The following is an 18,917-nucleotide window of genomic DNA, read 5'->3' as shown; positions in this document are numbered from 1 at the left end:
AGACTAGCTGTTGGTTTAAACAAACAAAACCCCCCAGCTCAGCAAGCAGAAGTCCCAGAGATCGGGTAGAAGCTCTGCAGTTCCTTGCATTAGACAGACACAGCTCCGTAGCTCACCTCCGATGGCAGCCCATAACAGACACTTAAGGACGAGTTAGGGAGCAAGCGAGGGCAGAATGACCCCCTGTCAGTCCCTCCCACTCCCAACACTCAGGGTTTTAGAGATTAGGCAGCGTGGAGTTTCTCCATGGACCACCCTAATTCCTTTATAGCCCACCAGCTCGCTGAGCTCTGCTACAGGCAGCAGTGGCAAGTTCTGCTCTTCAGTTACCTACACGAAAAAGCGTCTCCTACTGTCACAGTCTGCTGCCTGCCCGTTTCAATGGCACCTCCCAGCTCTCGCACAGAGAAGATGAATACAGGATGATTACCCACTATGTCTCACAGCACAACTCAGGATTTTATAGATTTCCTTCCCAAAACTATACTAAAAATATTTTATTCCTTTATGCACCCCATTTTTTCATTACTCCCTCATTCTACAGAATTTTTTGAGAGAAATCAAATAATACAGCTACATCATTGCTGAATCAAACTGATTAGATGTGTGACTTCCATTAAATAACACAGTAAGCTCCAAGGGAGGAGGAAATTGGAGTCATAGAGGATCAGCACTTTTGTGGAGATGTAGCCACATTTCAGTTTCAGAATTAATCAGAGCCCAAGAGCCTATTCAGAATTCCCTTGCAGATTTTGCAACACAATGAAATAATTTTGAATACGTTGGTGGTAATTCCAGATCCATTTTCCTTCCAAGAGACATACGAAACATATGTCATGGTACTCATGTTTTCTTATCTGAGGCAGAGCACCAGCTTGCTATAGGACCGACTCCAGTCTCCAACAACATTAGCATTTTCTGTCCTCACAAATACACCTGCCTTGGTGCCAGAGAAGCTGCTGATGTTCAGATTTAACAGGTACAGTGTCACCTTGCTTTTTTTTCTGAGGATTAGTGAGAAGCGCTCTACATCACTCAATTTTATTTAAGGCCATGGCTCGCTCTTTGCAAAGAAGCACGGTTTGGGGTTAAACAGTAGTGTGTGTGTATGTAAGGTCTGAGATCTCTCCCGAGTCCTACTGCCAACAGGGAGGACCCATGCACGTCCAGAGACACGTGCACTGGAGGAACTCCTCCGTGCTGAGACCACTCATGTTATCACACTCACCTTCCTGCTCCCACGGCGTGACCAGATCTTCCCGTTTCCAGACCAGGACCTCTCTCAGGGTGGCCCAGGGCCCTGCTAGCATGGGGCTCACTCGTCCCCTGCCAGTTTGACAGGAGGAGGGCATCCTGCACTCCCCTGCTCCCAAGCCCAGCTCACCTGGGCTACTCAAAGACAAGTGACAAGGTCCCAGCTCACGGAGGGGGAAACTCCCTGGGTTAATCAACAGCCACTGAGTGTGCCCAGTGCTGGGTCATCTCCAGCAGCACCGTGGTGGCTTAGAGGGAGCACTTGACACACCCCTGAGTCACACGCAGCTCCTGCCGGTCCCATTCCTCCCTCCAGTTCCAGCCAGACTTGGCTAGTCTGCACTGACTTCCCAGGCCAGGGAAGTAATTTTTACTCCAAAGCATTTCGTGACTTTGGTTTCAGTTTGCAGCACCAAGTTCCTGCCAACTCCTTCATAACCCCTTCCCCAAAACTGTGTTGCTATCTGCTGAACAAAGCCACGTAATGAGCTGCTACGTATCTGTCCCTCAGATCATGCCAAAAGCTGCTTCCCCATGAGCCTCATTTGCCACTACTGTTTGCTTGGGGGCAACACACAGCAGTCGTGCCAGGGGAGACAACGAAGACATGCAAAGCCACATCATTAGCCTGGCTCACTTAAACATAAGCAGATCTGACAAGAGCATTGACCAAGATACCAATCAGCCAGCCAAGTTTGGCAAGATCTGCAATCAGGCATGCAGAGCTGTATTCCCTTTGAAAACAAGGGTGAAGGAAGAGAGATGATGTCCTCATACCTCTCCAGGCCACAGCTCCAGGCACCATCCTTGTTTTGGCATGCATGGGGACATTACCCGGATACAAGCTGCACTGACTCCAGAACCGTGGACAAAGCAAGCAGAAAGACCTCTTGCTGAAAATCTAGACACAGCAGCTGGATTCAAAGCATCCCTAATATGCAGCAATGCACCTCCTCAGGTCCCTGTTCTAAGCTTTTCTAAACCCTTTCTCGGCCCCTCTGTCAAGACAACACCTTACTGCTTTACTGTTAAATTAAAAGCATCACTGGTCAGAGGGTTTGGAACAGTCCTAAGGCTGGGTCACTGCTCTCACAGCAGGGGATGAGACTGGCGAAAATCCAAGTGCATAAGACCAAGCCACCCTCAGGACAGGTAAAAGCTCAGCTGCTCTGGAGGATTCAGGACTGAAATCCTCTCGTGAGCCTGATGAAGACAGAGCAGCACCCACAGCTACAACACTAAACAAATTGGGAACTGTTTTCTCTCTCATCAGAATAGCCCAGCAGCCAGCTCAAAGCTGAGCTCCCATTGTGCTAATGCATCCTGAATTGTGGCACCCAAGAGGGAGGCTGAAAGGCTAAAATAACAACACCTGTAGCTTGAAGCCACGAACTTTGAGGGAACCTCCATTCCCAAAATGCAAATATGCTCCAGATGATGTCTCTGTGGAAGACCTACAACAAGCCCAGGGGAAGAGCTGATATTTAACGTCAATGGAAATGGTCTCTAGTCCCAGCTTCACTCTCTTGCTCAAAGACTACACCAAGATTTTGGAGGAGCTGAATGGTCACAGCAGAGCAGGTGGGAAGGGCAAGCTGAGCCTTCAGCACATACCCACGCCTCCTGTGAGCGCTTTCTTATATACCATAAAGCAGAATAAGGGCACTAAACTAATTAGAAGACAAATTGAACACGTCTTTAAGAAAAGGGCAGCATGCACACACTAGCAGCAGCTATTTATCCAGTGGTCAGTTAAAAACACAAGCCCAAAGGAATCGGCAGCAACATGGAAATCCCATCGTGACCGCCTTCCTCCACTCTGTGTTCCAGTCTTTGTCCTCCCCTCCAACACAAGGCTCCAACACTCCCCTTCTGCCACGTGTTGGGTGACTGGGACCCCCGAGGACCTCAAAAGCATCCCAGGTTGGAGAGCCACTACAGCAGGGGTACAGCGTTGGCTTTAGTCCATGATTTCCTCCCAAAATGAAGCTGCACTGAACCCCAGGGGTTCCTTTCCCTCTCTTAAAAGGGTGGCCTGCTTCTTACTTGGAGAAATAATCAATACAATTCAACAGACTGATTTTCATTCATCACCAGCCAGAAATCTAATCTCAAGTTAACAGCACTACCCCAAACACAGCTATCACATCTATCATTTAAGTCATGTGCTGTGGGTACTAGCATGTGTGGATTTTACAGCTGCAGTGAGCGGGGCTGCCTAGATCGTGATGACTAATTTATTCTCAGAAAGGCTAATTTAATCTGGCAGTGAATGTTCTCAAAGCCTGCTTGCACAGAAAAGCTTTTATCTTGGTTGGCTTAACAACAATACAGCATATCCAAAAACGTGGAGGGATGCTAAAGAAGAACACTACCCTTGTGTTTTGAGGCCTCTAGTACTTTTGTCTGAGAAATTTCTCTTGGTAACCACAGACTTTGAGAAAACATAGAGTGCCTCTGATTTTTTTAAAAAGCCAACTGTGTTTTCAAGGGAAAATATACAAGAGCTCAGGCTACTTCCCCCTCGCATAAAACTGTGTCTTGACAGAAAGAGCTGTGGTCTGAATAAAACTAAAACCCAGCAAAGATTGTTTAGTATTAGACGCCATGTTCACTTGCAACTGCCCATCTGCGTAGCAAGAGCGGCAGCCAGCACGGCTGGCCTAGGGTGTACTACCTGCCACTGGAAGGTGACTTTCCCCAGCCCACACTACAGAGGAATGAACTTCAGAAGAAATTCAACAGCCCTCCACGTTAAGAAGCTGTGTAACTGCATCATGAAGCATTTCAGAGAGCATCCTTCAGATTTCCAGCCTCTGCCATCGGGGGGGGGGGGGGGGGGGGGGGGGGGGCAAAAACTAATTAATCAATCAGAAATCTTTTTTTCATTGTTTTTAAATTCTAGTTCATATTTTCCCCTTACTTGTGAAAGTATGCACAGAGGCAGCATGCATCCAAAGCCACGCTTAGCTGCTGGAACTGGAGTGTACTGTCTCTTAGCTCTGCAATGAGAGTCACCGTATCACCAGTGTCGTACAGACACAGCATGAAGAAGTGGTCCTCACCTGAATCTACCCCTTGCAAGGTAGACCACTGGAGACCCAAGCACTGTCCTTAGAGGGGCTAAACCAAGGGGTTTTAAAGCGTTACAATAGACACAGCTGTACCAGGATAACCCTCCATGCTCTTAGGAGTGTCACTGTCATCCTGCTGCAAAAGAAAAGCTGGTGCTGTGCAAGGATCACAGCCTGGATCATGCCTGAGAGGTCTCCTTTGGTACAAGGTCAAGAACACACCCCAGATGGCGTCCAACAATTTAGGACGATTCGGTAATTCGGGAACAAGGAAAAAAATCCAAGGGAAGCAGAGCATTGAGGCAGGCTGGAGGAGAAAAACAACACAAAACAACAAAACAATCCCCTTGTTCCTATCTGTCAGGAACTGCTGTCCCAAGAATAGCCTATTCAGAAACCAGGAAACTCAGAGAGCAGCAGGGAAGGGCTGAGTCATGGCCATTTGCAAAAAAAAAAAAACCAACCCACAACAAAAAAAACCCACGCCAAAACAATCCAAAAGGGAACATGGACAGCAGCTGTTCTGGGTCTTGGAGATATGAACAAGTCAATCCAGAACACATTAGCCAATCTTTATTTTTAAAAGCTCTGCAAACACATGGTACTGCCATAAAAAGCTGTTGACCCTCTGCTCCTGGGAGGCAAATTTAGCTCTGGTTGAATCGGGCAAAGTTGGTGGTACTTCCTGGCACCAGCCTCTCGATGCATCACCCACTCAGCCGTGCACGGCTGCCAGGACACAAACTGCTCCCCGTTTATGTCGTGATCTTTGCCTTTATTTGTTCCTCTACAGCATTAACATCCCAGTATCACAAAGGCTGGACAAATGCTTTCCAGAAGGGAAAGTGCAGTCCGTTTCAGGGATGCTATTAGCAGAGGGTGAGGAGCCGTTTCCCTTACCCACACTGGAGGAGCACAAGGTAAAACTCAACTTGGATGTGTTTCCTACAACTCTGCAAATGGCCGAGCAGAAGACAAGTGCTCCCATCTCGCAGCCAGCCTCAGCGCTCCCCGTCTAGCCCCCAGGAATGCCAGGCTACAGTTAAGTTTTGCTCAAGTCTTCCCACATGATAATCTTTGTTCTGTGACCTAAATTAAATCAATTTTACAGTAATTCTCCCTGGACATTAATCTTACTCACTCACCCATAATCTTAAAGATTATACCTGTTCTCCAGCTGTGGGGCTCTGGGAAGAAGCACAAGAGATTTCTGAGCAATGAGGGCTTATTTTTAATAAAATTCCTCAGCTACCCCTCACAAACTAGGGAGGGGGCTGCATCTTTTCAATCAAATAACTGTGCTTCAAAACATGTTTGGGGAAAAAAAACTCCAATTAAGTTCATCTTGCACTGTGAGGTTCTGTCAGATTAAAGATAAAAAGATAAGTGGGAACACCCTCCAAGTCTGTCCCTGCAGGGAGCAGGCTGACCGTGCCTGCCATCCCCAGAGTCTGGCAGATAACATGTTCTCACGTGTAACCGCACCTCAGCCACCGCATCTTGTCTCGGTAAAAGATTCAATTGTCAAATGACGTAAGTCAGGGCTTCCTTTGTAAAGATACATCCAGTAGATAGGACATCAGTGCTCACAAAAACACTACTGGCTGAGATCTGGAGTGAGGCGGGAAGCGTACTGTCTACACATGCAGCCCAACAGCAAGAGAGAGCAAGTCTCTGTGCTTTTCCTTTTTACATCTGCAAAGTCCTTTTAGTCTGAGAGTAGGCTGTATTTTGGGTTTTTTTCAGGGAGCCAGTACAAACCATGGGGGAGCTCAGAGAGCCTAATTTACCCCTCTGCAGCAGTGGAAGAGCCTCTCCCTGCAGCCTGCAACAGGTCCCCAAGTCTCCCACTGCCTGTCCCAGGCAGGGCAGAGGAATGCGCCCTGCTGAGAAGGCAGCTCCCACACACCCAACCTCTTCCCAGCACTGGGACTTGCTGGGATAACTACAGCACAAGGCCTTCACATGTAGACCCAGCCTTGACACTAACTCCCAGAACAACAGCTCAAGAAAGTGTCCCAAAGCAAACAGGCTCTCATGGTTCAAATTTTAAGTAAAATTCTTTTTCTCTGTGACCACGCAATGCAACGAGTAAATAAAGATGAAATATAGCCAGAGCATGGGATATGCACGTACCACGGTAATGGTGGTGTGTGGACCGACCATGTGATGGCTGGAATTTATGACTGTAAGATGGAATGCAAGACATAACAGTTAAGTTTGTAAACATAAAGCTAGAATACTCTTTCCAAAAACACATCTTCCAAAACTGTTAATAGGTAGCCAGCCTGTTAGGGCAAGGTAGAGAAGATTTTCTCTCTGAACACAGAGACTGGGTATCAAAGAAGGTTCAGGGACACACACAAAAGGGAATGCCTACCTGTACACTGGTTCAGAGCAGAGGAACCACCATCTCAGCACAAATGCTTTATCTTAAATTCTCTTAATCTATAAGAGAACTGGGTATTATTCCATTTTCTTATGTATAAAGGAGGTAAAGGAAACATAACTATTACTAATGCAGTTACCTTACTAATCAGAATAGATAATAGAGGAATATATTACTTAATTTGCACAGAAAGCCCCAGCTCATTTCTTCACTCTCTCATCATCTCAGATTTCATCATGCTAAGAGGTACAAAGTCAAACACACACAGCCAGCAGCTGTTCTTCGCAATTCCTAAGATGCTAATTACATTGCCACCTTTTGGGATTATTTCTTGTATTTATTACTCTAAATTCAGGCCTGCTAAGAGAGTTCCGATTAAAGATAGCTGCACTAAAGTGGGGCCCCACACAGGAGATGTGCGGCATGAAGCAGCTTCCTTCCTACCTCCATCCTCTACCCAGATGTATGAGCAGCACAGGCCTGCTGTACTTTCTGGGCTCTCAAACAGCCCTTTTTCACCACCACAAATACAACAAATTCTAGACTGCAGCCATGAGGCAGCTCTGAATGAATGAGCCCAAAGCAAAACTGTAACAGCATTTCACACCAGAAGTAAAAACTGTGCTCCCCTTGCCTCGGCGACTTTACACTGTTGAGAAAATGGATTGTGGTTACCTACGGCATCTGTTCTAATTGTGTTCCCTTTGGTCAGAGGAGGAGATACATCCCTTGCAGAGCATGCAAAGATCTGACACTGCTTATGAAAATCTCACTGCTTCTCTCCAGTTGCACGACAGATATCGAGTGCTGATCAGGAACAACAGGAAAACAGCAAAGTGAGTATCACATCCCAAGGCAGAAGTTGCTCATCCTGTGTTTTTTGAAGGAAAAAATGGTACATACACACCTGTGTGTGCAAACTTGTGTGCTTAGGTGCCTTGCTCTGAAATCTTGAGGAGAGTCATCAGTTTCAGGTTAGAGTACTTTGCCCGCGTAACAGTTGCAAAATCAGGTCCTGAAAGCAAAACCAACCAAAACCTCCAACAATTTGCAGAACAACCAAAGTTCCCACTAGAAACCATTACTTTTACTGTACTGGGGAGAAGGGAAGAGTACTGTACAATCAAAATCTTTCCTTTTAGAACATCATTAACTGCTGCTAAGAGCCATGAGGCGTATCAGCATTTATTTATTATTTTCCAACTCTCCTGTCCTCCCTGTTTTCAGCAGCTTTGCACTATCAGTCTGGAAAAACACCTTCTCATCACAGTTTGATGAGAAGTTGGCATACCTGTCTAGAAGCTCAAAGGTATATTCAGTCCTGCTGCCTTTGTTATTATTTTAATCTCCATATTATGTAAATACTATTTCCTCCCTGTCTCACCGGGCAGCCATCAATCTTTTCCTTGGCTTGGTGCAAAGCTGAGTAAATGTGAACCTGCACACAGCAAAGCTACCACAATACCAACAGTATGTTCTGCGCATGTACAGAGCTGTGGTAATACCACCAAAAGTGACGCACAGACCCTACAAAAAACGCTATTAAAAAAAAGTTTAAAAAACTTAGCTCCTTTCAATCTAGGATATTATCTCGCAATTAAAGCAATTATGAGAAATCAAATGTAGGGCTTTACAATGGTACCACAGACATAGAACACCTAATTTCATACTTCTCTTTACCCATAAGCAAAAAACTGGTCTTGGATCAGAGCAGATACTAGAAGTCCGTGTATCTCCTTCCAAAACCACTCATCCTCATACTGGAAGATACCTGCATCAACCACATCCTTTCAATACAAGTATTTATCTGCTAAATTCACGTCTGAAGGGGAAAAAAGATAATCTTTTACACAATAAAGTTACTTTCATCCCTTCTCTCGCTGTGTTAGTGAGTAACGCTGGCAATGGGAACACTTCTGCAGATGACAACACTGTGCCAAGGACCCAAAAGCCCCTGAAACACATACAGTGTGAGTGCTGTGGACAGGCTGTAGTCTGGCCCCTGGCTGAATGCCCTTCAGCTACAGGAGTGCATTAGCTATGCTCCCAGAGTGCATCTGCCAGTTGTGCTTCATCCAGAAGGAAAGCAGTCCCCGCGCTTTGCATCGCTGCGTGATTTCCCACACGCAGAAAGCATGGCTGATTAGGAAGTGAGCTTCAAAAACATGCTTGTAAACCAAAACAAGGCACTGACGGAGACACCCTCCCTCTTTTCATAACAGCAGCTGAGACAGAGCTCCAGGCAGAACAGAAACAGCAGGAATTGAATTTCAGAACTGAATTTCAGGTGCAGGACCCAGGGAACACAAGAAACTCAGCACAGTCTTCCATCTTCTTAGGAAGGGCTCAGGTTCTGAAAGGGAAGCTCCCTCTCTGCTAACTGTCCCAGTCACACCTGTAGCAACATCTTTTGGTACTCAGCATACGAACATGCACATCCCCTCTCCTGGCATCTCCCTGCGTGCAGCCTTGAGTGGACACAGCCCCACCACCCGTACAACAGCAGCTGGGGAGGACTGAGCATGTTTGCTCCATTTGGCATCACTCAGGGGACATCTGGGGACGTTGCTCCATCACCCTGCCCTTGTTACAGCCTCATCCCCCATCTGTCCTCAAGCCACACCACTAGGCAGCCTCATATCAATTCCTAAAGTCGTTGCCTCCCTACCTCCAAGCAGGAATTCCTTCCTTGCATAATGCCTAAGAAGAACAGAGCAGGTACATCACTAAATGCTTCCAGGGATTTCCTGGGGCGCATGGACATTGCTACAACATTTAAACAGAGAAGCCTTTGGGAAAGGGAAGTTTTCAGCCTGCGCTTTCCACACTGACCTGAGTTTGTTTAGTTCCTAAAAATGAATGAATGACATACTATGGTTATGTATTACGCTACATAATTATGTACTACGCTACATAATACTCACTCCAGTTTCCTCTACTGCCTACTCCAGTCACACACTCTGGAAAGCAGAAAGGCCCCTGCTGAAGTGAAAGCCCCATTTCAAGCATGTTGGTTGAAAGGGAACAAACTGGAGGGTATCTTGTATATTCACAAAGTGTTTCTCAGCAGGTTTTACATACAGCCCAAACCCACTATAATTATCATTTAAAACACTTCTACTTAAAATCATTGTGCCTGACCTAGTGTACCACCTGATATTTTAGGCTCAGCCTGGAACGTGACAACCACCAGTCCCCTCACCAGTTCTCACTCTCTCTGACCAACTTTTCCAGTGACGCTTTGGGCCAAGGGGCACACACCTACGCTTGCAGTGACTTGGAGAAGTTTAACCTTGAGCATGACTCCTGTGGATTATCCAGAGGATGCCAGCATGGCGCTATCCAGTGTAGCCTGCCTGTTCCCACTCCCCTGCATGGCCCTGGAGCTCTTCCCGGGGTCCCAAGCCCCAGCTCTCTATTCAGCAGCAACCAACAACCCCCTGTGCTCTTCATAAAGGAACTGAATACTGCCTTAACAGCTCCTACCCTTTTGCCTCTCCAGTCCTTTTGGGAGGCAAAACCAAGATCTCAGCGCTCTAAATGGTTAAGGACCTCCCAGCCTCCTGCTAACATTGATTCATTGGTATTTTCTGTTGTGCTGCGCTACCCATTAGCTGAATGAGCTCTCCTCGTTTCACAGGGTTCACACTGTCAATGTACCAGACAGTATCATCCCCTTCCTCCTAATTTCTCTTCCTGCTTGTCAAGCCATCTGAGCTTCTTTTGGCTCCTCTAAAATGGGCTCATCGTTCTTGATCACTGAAAGTGCGGTCCCAGCCCAAGCTCATCTCTCCTGAGCAAGGATGACTGGAAACACGCACATTTGTACCTAGGCCTGGCTCCCTCCTCTCCTAGGGATCTGTCTGGGTAGTGGATCATATTTGCTCTTCTCACAGCTGTGCCCTGCTGGCAGCTCCCAGCCGTCCTCTCCGCAAGCTGGCACGACCTCGGCCGGGCTGGAGCGCTCACCTTACAGCGGAAAGTCTTTTCCCCAAGTACACGACCTCGCTTTCCATCCGATCAAATTTCATCCCATGCCTGCTGCTCTCCAGCACATCCCGATCCTCCCGTCCCAACCCTTCCCTGCACTGCTGAGGGTACAAAGCTGAAGCTTTCTAAGATTTTGGTAGCACCCTGCAGCATTTTGTGGCCGCTACGGACAGCGTTAAAGACCAGTCCCCCTCTCCCGGCCCATATTACCATTTACCCATACCTCTAATCCCCAGGACGCGTGGCTCCGCAGCAAAGCGCTCCAGCCACGGCAGAGCACAGAGACCTTCCCTCTGCCTGGAGAAGCGAAGTCCTCCCTCAAAGAGTTAACCGGGAATTATTTTCATCCCTCTCTTTCTTATCAGCGGCGGACGGTGCTGGACTTCTCCTGCCTTTCCCCCCGTGCTGTGTCCCCACGCCTCCAGCTGGCCCCGCTGCCAGGAGGCCGCCGCGGCCTGCCCGGGGCTGGGGGGAGGGGGGGCACCGGCCCCGCCGGGCCTGCTTCCCCGCCGCCGCCTCGCTCGCCCGGCCCCACCGCTCCCCGGGCCCAGCCGGCCCTGCGCCCGACCCCCGCCTCGGCCCCGTGGGGAGGCACCTACCGGCTCCCGGCTGCCGGCGGCGGCTCCGGCACCTGCCGGCTCCGGGGCGGGGCGGGCGGCGGGCGGTGCCGCGGCGGGGCGGGCCTGGGCCGCGCTCTCCCCGCCGGGGGCCGGGGCCTACAGCCCCCGCCAGGCCGGGGCCTGCTCCCCCCGCCGCCGGGCTGCTCCAGGGGAGGGGCGGGGGCAGAACCCCGCCGCCACCTCCGGGTAACGTCCCCTGTGACCTCAGCCCCGGGCCCCCCGCCAGCAGCCCCGGCCCGGGGCGCCCCTGGGGGGGCCGAGGGCAGCATGAGCGTCACCATCACGCTGGCGGAGCTGGCGGCCATGGCCTTCGGCACGGCCGACGGCGGCAGCCCCCAGGCCGGCGCCCTCCACCCGCAGGAGGCCGCGGCGCAGGTCGGGGTGGACAGGGGTCTCCTGGAGCCTGTGGCTCGGGGGAAGCCCTGCTCCCTCCATCAGCAGGGGCAGCCGTGGCTGGGGCGGGCAGAGGGGCAGCCGAGCCGCCCCAGCGAGCCCCCAGGCACCGCAGAGCCGCCAGCCCCGGGCAGGCCGGCCGCCGAGGTGTGGCAAATGGTGCAGCTGAAGAGGATAGAAGTGACTGAGGAGGGGATGATGAAGGTGAGAAACCATCCTCTGGATGGGGCCCATCCTCGGCAGGACGCCAATCCACTGGCTTGACGGTCCTGCCCTACAGAGTGTCACAGCGGGGTTTGCCCTACACGGGGTCCTGCCCTACACGGGGTCCTGCCCTATGCCATGTGCTGCCCTACACAGGGTCCTGCTTGGTGTGGCATCCTGCCTTGTGCCGCATCCTGCCTTGTGCCGCATCCTGCCCTTTGCGGCATCCTGCCCCACAGTGTCGTGCTCTACACAGTGTTGTGCCCTACACAAGCATCCTGCCCTACGTGGTGTCCTGGCTTATGCCATGCGCTGCCCTACATGATGTACTGCTCTGGGTGGCATCCTGCCCTGCACAGTGTCCTGCCCTATGCAGGGTCCTGCCCATGCAGTGACCTGTCCCATCTTGTACCCTACACAGTGTCCCACCCAACATGGCATCCTGCCACACACAGTCTCCAGCCCTGTGTAATGCTCTGCCCTACACAGTGACATGCCCATGTCACGTCTTGCCCTTGCCATGACATCTGCTGCCCCAGGACCAGGGAGCCTGGTAAAGCACAGAGGCACCTTTCTGGCTCTAGTAGCCCCAGCTCCACTTGGGACTAATTAAAGAGCAGTACTCAAAACAGCCACTGGCCAAAGGTGGTTTTGGTCACTTCTTACCTGCCCCTGAGGCTCCACCTCTACTTCCTCTGAGATTTAGGTCTGTTGGGTCCCACGCTGCCCTGACAAGGGTCCCCCAGCTGTGCCTGGGGCTGAGGTAGCTGTGGGCTGGAGCACACAGCTCCCACTCCCCCAGCAGGGACAGCAGCATCCCTGTCAGGCTCCTTTTTTCCTCTCTTCCTTGCGGCACAGCGAGTGGCTGAGCTGCAGGTGACAGCAGTGCTGCCTCGCAGGCAGGCTGTCCCCACACCAAGGCAGGATCCTGTGGGAGACATTGCCATGGCACAAGTTCAAGTTATTTGTCTGTTCAAGTTTAGACTCTGAGTGGGAAACGCAACACGTAACATCAGAGCTGTCTTCCTCGCTCGAGCCACATATTGCAGCGCAAGGGTGAGTTGTGGTGGCCTTGTGCATGGGGCTGGCCCGCAGCAAACCCAACACTTCTTCATCCCATCTAAGACCTGGCAGCCCCAAGCCGGTCCCATCTCACATATTGTGACCTTGGCTTTGAGCACAACCACAGAGCAAAGGGAAAAGGTGATAGCACTTTGCTGGGGCAAGGCAGCTGGAGCTGGGACACTTGTCCCCTTCGAGCATCTTCCATTTCAGTTTGGGGGAGCTCCGTGGGCATGGCCATGGGCCAGCCAGATGTGGCCAATGCTGTGGCAGCTCCACTGGGTTCCAGAGACACCCCCAAACCCAGGTCTTCACTGTGCACCACTTAGCCTCCCTTCTCCTCACGTCCCCCGGAGCCCGCAGGGACCCAGGATCACCAGCCAAACCTGTGTTCCTCAGGTCATGGACATGCTGCAGAAGATACTCACCACTATCTGCTCCCTGAAAACCACTGTTGAGAGCTTCCAGGAGGAGCTGCAGCTCCTGAAGGACAGTTTCCAGAAGGTGTGTGCATGAAGCCAGGCCAGTTGCTGGAGAGCTCTTGGCAGAGTGGTTGGGCTCCCTAGGGTCCTGTGCAGATGGCCAGGTGGCACAGGGTGGCAGGGATGAATTCCCGAGCTCAGGCTCCTTCCCACCCCAAGGCTAAGCTGGGAGATGTGGGATCTGCCCTGGAGCCCAGCGGTTTTGGGTAGACACTGCCTGCAGCCACGGAGCCCAGCCCTGGCACGGGCTGGGTGCTGCTGATCCCTGCCTGTCCCTGCTGATGCTGAATCGCCACCATTCCCAATGCCTGTGGATGCCGAACCCCCTGATGCCTCTGTTTAACAGGCTGGTCTGGAGGAGCTGCGAGAGCAGTTGGTGCAGCAGGATGAGCATAGCCACCTCCTGCAGAGGATCCTGGACCAAATGGTGAATGGGGGAAGCCCTGGCAGAGGGGCTGGGAGCAGGCATCTGCAGCGCTGTGCGCCCAACCCCTGGGACTGTCCCCAAGCTGTCCAGGGTCAGGCTTCGGCAAATCTTTATGGAAAATGCACTCAAGCCTCCCAAGGGTTGCCCTGGCCATGGTGATCTGCCTGGATGAGCATCTGGCCCCACAAGGCTCTTCTGGCAGGGTCCATGTCACCTTCCTAGCTGCCGGAGCAGGGACATCCATTCCTAGGCACCCTGGTGTCCTGGTGGCTTCTACCAGCCACCTCCACTGCTCTTGTCCCTCCTGCAATGCCAGGAGAGCATCATCACATCATGTTAGGCTCTACAGAGGGATCTGGACAGGCTGGATTGATGGGCCGAGGCCAGCTGTATGAGGTTCAACAGGGCTCAGTGCCGGGTCCTGCACTCCAGTCATAACAACCCCATGCAACACTACCAGCTTGGGGAAGAGTGGCTGGAAAGCTGCCCAGCGGAAAAGGACCTGGGGGTGTTGGTCGACAGCCGGCTGAACATGAGCCAGCAGTGTGCCCAGGTGGCCAAGAAGGCCAACAGCATCCTGGCTTGTATCAGGAATAGCGTGGCCAGCAGGACTAGGGAAGTGACTGTCCCCCTGTACTCAGCACTGGTGACACCGCAGCTCAAATACTGTGTTCAGTTTTGGGTCCCTCAGTACAAGAAAGACATTGAGGTGCTGGAGCATTTCCAGAGAAGGGCAATGAAGCTGGTGAAGGGTCTGGAGTACAAGTCTTATGAGGAGCAGCTGAAGGAACTGGGGTTGTTTAGCTGGAGAAAAGGAGGCTCAAGGGAAACCTTATTGCTCTCTACAACTACCTGAAAGGAGGTTGCAGGAAGGTGGGTGTCAGTCTCTTTGCCCGAGTAACAAGCAATAGGACAAGAGGAAATGGCCTCAAGTTGCACCAGGGGAGGTTTAGATAGAATATTAGCAAAAATTTCTTCACCAAAAGGGTTGTCAAGCACTGGAACAGGCTGCCCAGGGAAGTGATTGGGTCACCATGCCTGGAGGTATTTAAAAGACGTGTAGATGTGGCACTTAGGGATATGGTTTAGTGGTGGACTTGGTAGTGTTAGGTGAACGGTTGGACTTGATGACCTTAAAGGTCTTTTCCAACCTAAACAATTCTATGATTCTTTGATCACCCTGGGACATGGCAGCACAGACACAGGGGTGGATTATACCCCCTAGGTTTTGAGGCCCCAGGGGACCTGCAGGGTTGGTGCCGATGCTGGGTGTGGTGGCAAGGTTTGGCATTGCCCTCCCCATCCTGGGGGCTGCCCAGGCTCTCTGCTCCTGGAGCAGGGCAGAAGGACTGATTTCTCTCCTGGTCACAGGCAGAGGTGCATCAGGAGCTGAGCTCCTTCCCCTGGCATGCCACCACGCTGTGCTGGAGATCTCTCAGTGAGGTGCCTGCTGGCGAGGTGCGTGCAAGTCTCCTGGGTGCCAGGCTCCCTTGCTGGGGGCTGGCAATGCCCCTCAGCTCCAGGATGGCACCGGGATCTTCTCTCTCCCTAAAAACCTTGGGGGCTGTTTCATTTCAGAAGCTCTCTATCCAGGAGCTCAGCCCCAAGCCCTCGCAGGAGCCAGCACACAAGGCCCCGTGCAGGCTGAACTGGCTGCTGGAGCAGCACGAAGCCATGGGGACCCATACCAGCCATCGTGAGAGTGGGCTCCAGCAGCATGGTGAGCACCAGCATCCCCACCATCCTGGGCCACCATGCCGGGCCACTGTGCTGGGTTGCACCACCAGACCTTTGCCAGGACCAGTGGATGGCAGGGCTGCACTCAGCCAACCCATCTGGGTCCCCAAGCTGCTGCAGCCCCCTTGTCCCTCTGCCTCGCTCCCAGCCACACTGGTGTGGCTGGTGGGGACGTGATCACTGCCCTCTGTGGCACCCCTGGGTGCCCTGGTGCTGGCCATTGCCCAGGCGCTGGCAGTAGGGCCAGGGGGGTCTCTGCAGCCATCAAGCCACCTGGGTTTGGTATGGCACTATGCTGGGGGGCCTGCAGGAGCCAGCATAGCCTGGAGCAAAGCTTTGGTGTCTGTTTTCAGCCAACTTGGGGACCTTGGAGGACATGGCTGCTCAACTGGAGAAGGTGCCAGGTGAGATGAGGCACCTGCAGGATGGAGGAGAGAAGGTGCCCAGCTGCCCAGGCCTTGGGGGGGGCTGCCTGAGGGTCTAGGGGCTGCAGCCCTGCACCCCGCTTGCTGGGGACACCCTGGGGCATCTCTTGGGATGTCCTCACTAGCCACTCACTAGGACCACCCATAAGCATACCTCCCTGCCTCAGCTGGGTCCTGCAGCCACCCTGTTTCTCATCCAGGGCCACATTTGCCCTCCTCAGGGGCTGGATTTCAGCCACCTGCTGGGCCAGGTGGGACAGCTGCAGGAGCAGTGCATGAGGCTGCAGGAAGCTGTGGAGCGGCTATGGGGTGACACCAAGGACACCCAGGTGACCACAGCCCCCAGCTCAGCTCAGGAACCACTTGTACCATGGTTAGCGTCTGAACTAGGCTGTGTACAGGCTTGCCCGGACTTAGTGCATCCCCGCTCCAAAGTGGTTCAGTGTGCCAGGATTTTGTGGCCATGCCGTGCTGGTGGAGCTGGGGACAAACAATGGTGAGTGGCTCCAAGGGAGGCATAGGGGAGAGCAAGTGGCTGGCAGCACATGGCAGGCGTGGAGCCTGCACAGGATGGTGGAGCACCCAGCCATGAGCAAGGTGCTGCTGGAGCAGGGCTTGGGTGTTGTGAGCAAGCAAAGGCATGTGGGAATGGTGGCAGGGCTGGGCGTCTGCAGGGGATGGCTGACACCATGCCCCCCTCAGAAAGCAAACAAGGCTGTGCTGGAGACCAAAGTGAGCCAGGAGGAGCTGCAACATGCCATGGTCCAGCTGAGCGAGGTGATGCAGGACCTGCTGCAGAGGATGTCCCTGCTGGACCAGGACAGGCAGAAAGCCCTCAGTGAGATGGACTCCAAGATAGTAGTGTCACCCAGGGAGGGTGGTGGGGTGGAGGGATACACGAGGCCAGGGGGCACATCCCTCCATGGGGAGGGTGAGCCCTGAATCTGCCAATGCCAAGAGATGACAGTCCTTGCTCCATGGCTGGCCATATGTCCCAAGGCATCCCCAGTGTCCCTCAGGGGCCCCTGAAATGGGGCTGGTGTCCCAACAAAACCCCCTGCCCTCCCTGCAGCTGGACTGTGCGGTGCTGGTTCCCCTGCAGGCACAGCTGGAACACGTGTGGAAGCTCACCCAGCAGTGCCTCTACCAGGGACCCTGCTGTGGTGCCAACCATGCCACCGGCTTCAAGAAGTGGGGGCTCCTGGGTCCCATCCCATCCAATCCCACCTTGTCCCCTTCTGTCCTCTGCTGTACTGCCCCATCCCCTCCTATGCTGTCCCATCCTGCCCTGTCCATCCCATCTACGCCGTTTGTCTCACCCTGCTCATGGGGCACCAGCCACTTGTGGGACCTCATGCAGTCCCTGGGGTGCCAGTGGAGTGCTGAGCAGCCACCCCTGTGGTGCAGGCAGCTCTTTGATGCAGTGAAGTGCATCTCCTGTGACAGACCCCTGGCCATGGCCCTGGCGCCGTGAGTAGTGTGCAGCTGCCCCAGGACAGACCCCCATGCTGCACTGCCTGACTTTGCCTTCACATCCTCATCCGCAGGCACTTGGTGACCATCCAAAAGGCCAGCCAGCTTCTCTGGCCCCATCCAGCCAGTGCCAGCAGCTCCAACTGCCTGGCACAGCAGCTGCCTCGGAGGTGAGGCTTGCCAGGTGCCACTGCGTCCCTCTCTCTCCCTTTGGGGTCCCTCTCCCTGGGCAGGAGGGATAACGTCAGTGCTCCCTGCCCAGGGAGAGCAAAGGGAGTGGCAGGGCCAGCCAAGGGGGCCCTGTGAGTCCTGCCAGGCCACTGTCCACCTCCAGTTCCCTCGTCACCATCTGCCCCTGTGGAGACCCTGCAGACTTCGCCTGCAAGAATGTGAGCCCCCATCCCCATGTGTCCCTGTGCTCTGGAAACCTACTGAGCCCACCCGGGCTGGGATGGTGAGAATGCTGCGGGCTGGGCACAGCCTCAGGGCACCTCTGATGGCACTGGCTGCTCTTCCCTCTAGAGAGAAGTGGACATTTTGGGCATCAATGGGGTTGTCTACAAGGGCAGGCTGAGCTCGCTGGCTGCCAACAGGACCATCACCGTGGGCAAGGACTTCCCAGGTAGGGGAGCAGCCCCAGGACACCATGATAGCTCTGGCCAGGCTGCGCAGCCACCTGAACCGGCACGTCCTGCTCACCCCAAAGCAACCAAGACCCCCCAGCCCTGCTGCCAGCACACCACAAAGATGCGCCGCACCCCCAAGTACGGCAGCCAGTATGTGTCCCTGTACTCATGTGAGTGCCTGCACCGGTTGTCCCCTGGGGCCACTGGCCCAACCATGCCAGGCTCAGGCTGCTGCTGAGCGCTCCTGGGGCAATTGTGCCCCATGCAAAGCTGTTTGTCCTTCTGCATTGCAGGTGCTGCCATGCGGATGAAGATGGGCTCCTCAGGGGGCCGGTGGCAGGCTGCCATGAGTGGCAGCAGGAGTCTGAGCCAGCCAGGGGGCTGTGAAATGGCATTGGGGTCCGGGGGGAGGGCAGGCACACCAGGGCTGTGCTGCCTGGCCCCAGGGGACTGGCGGGGTGGGGAACCACACTGCCCTGGTAGCTGCTCATTGCAGCAGGGTAACACCACAGGCCATAAAGATGCTCCCCCCTGTTGCCTCTCCTGTGTGGTCCCTGGGCTTGAGGGGGCACATGGGGCATCCTTGGGGACTCAGCAACCAGAGCCTGACACTTTTGAGCTGTGCCGCATCCCTCTGAGCTCTCTTTGATCAGCCAGACGTTCAGGTCTGTGGTGTGACCCTAGATTTTCCAGTCCCAAGGGTGCTGGTGGCCCTGGGACAGTCACAGGCAGACTCCCCTTCCCGCTACCCAGCTGTCCAC

General features: G+C 53.3%; 1 protein-coding gene across 2 annotated transcripts in view; it reads left to right on the top strand.

The window, feature by feature from the left end:
- Positions 1 to 18,917, top strand: part of HMOX2 (heme oxygenase 2) — an 86,041-nt gene that overhangs the window by 22,790 nt on the left and 44,334 nt on the right. The gene's annotated exons all lie outside the window — the stretch shown is intronic.

Source organism: Pelecanus crispus, chromosome 11 (assembly GCF_030463565.1).
Source record: "Pelecanus crispus isolate bPelCri1 chromosome 11, bPelCri1.pri, whole genome shotgun sequence".
Classification (NCBI taxonomy): Eukaryota; Metazoa; Chordata; class Aves; order Pelecaniformes; family Pelecanidae; genus Pelecanus; species Pelecanus crispus.
The sequence above is the reverse complement of the archived record's forward strand: the minus strand, read 5'-3'. Positions and strand labels throughout refer to the sequence as shown.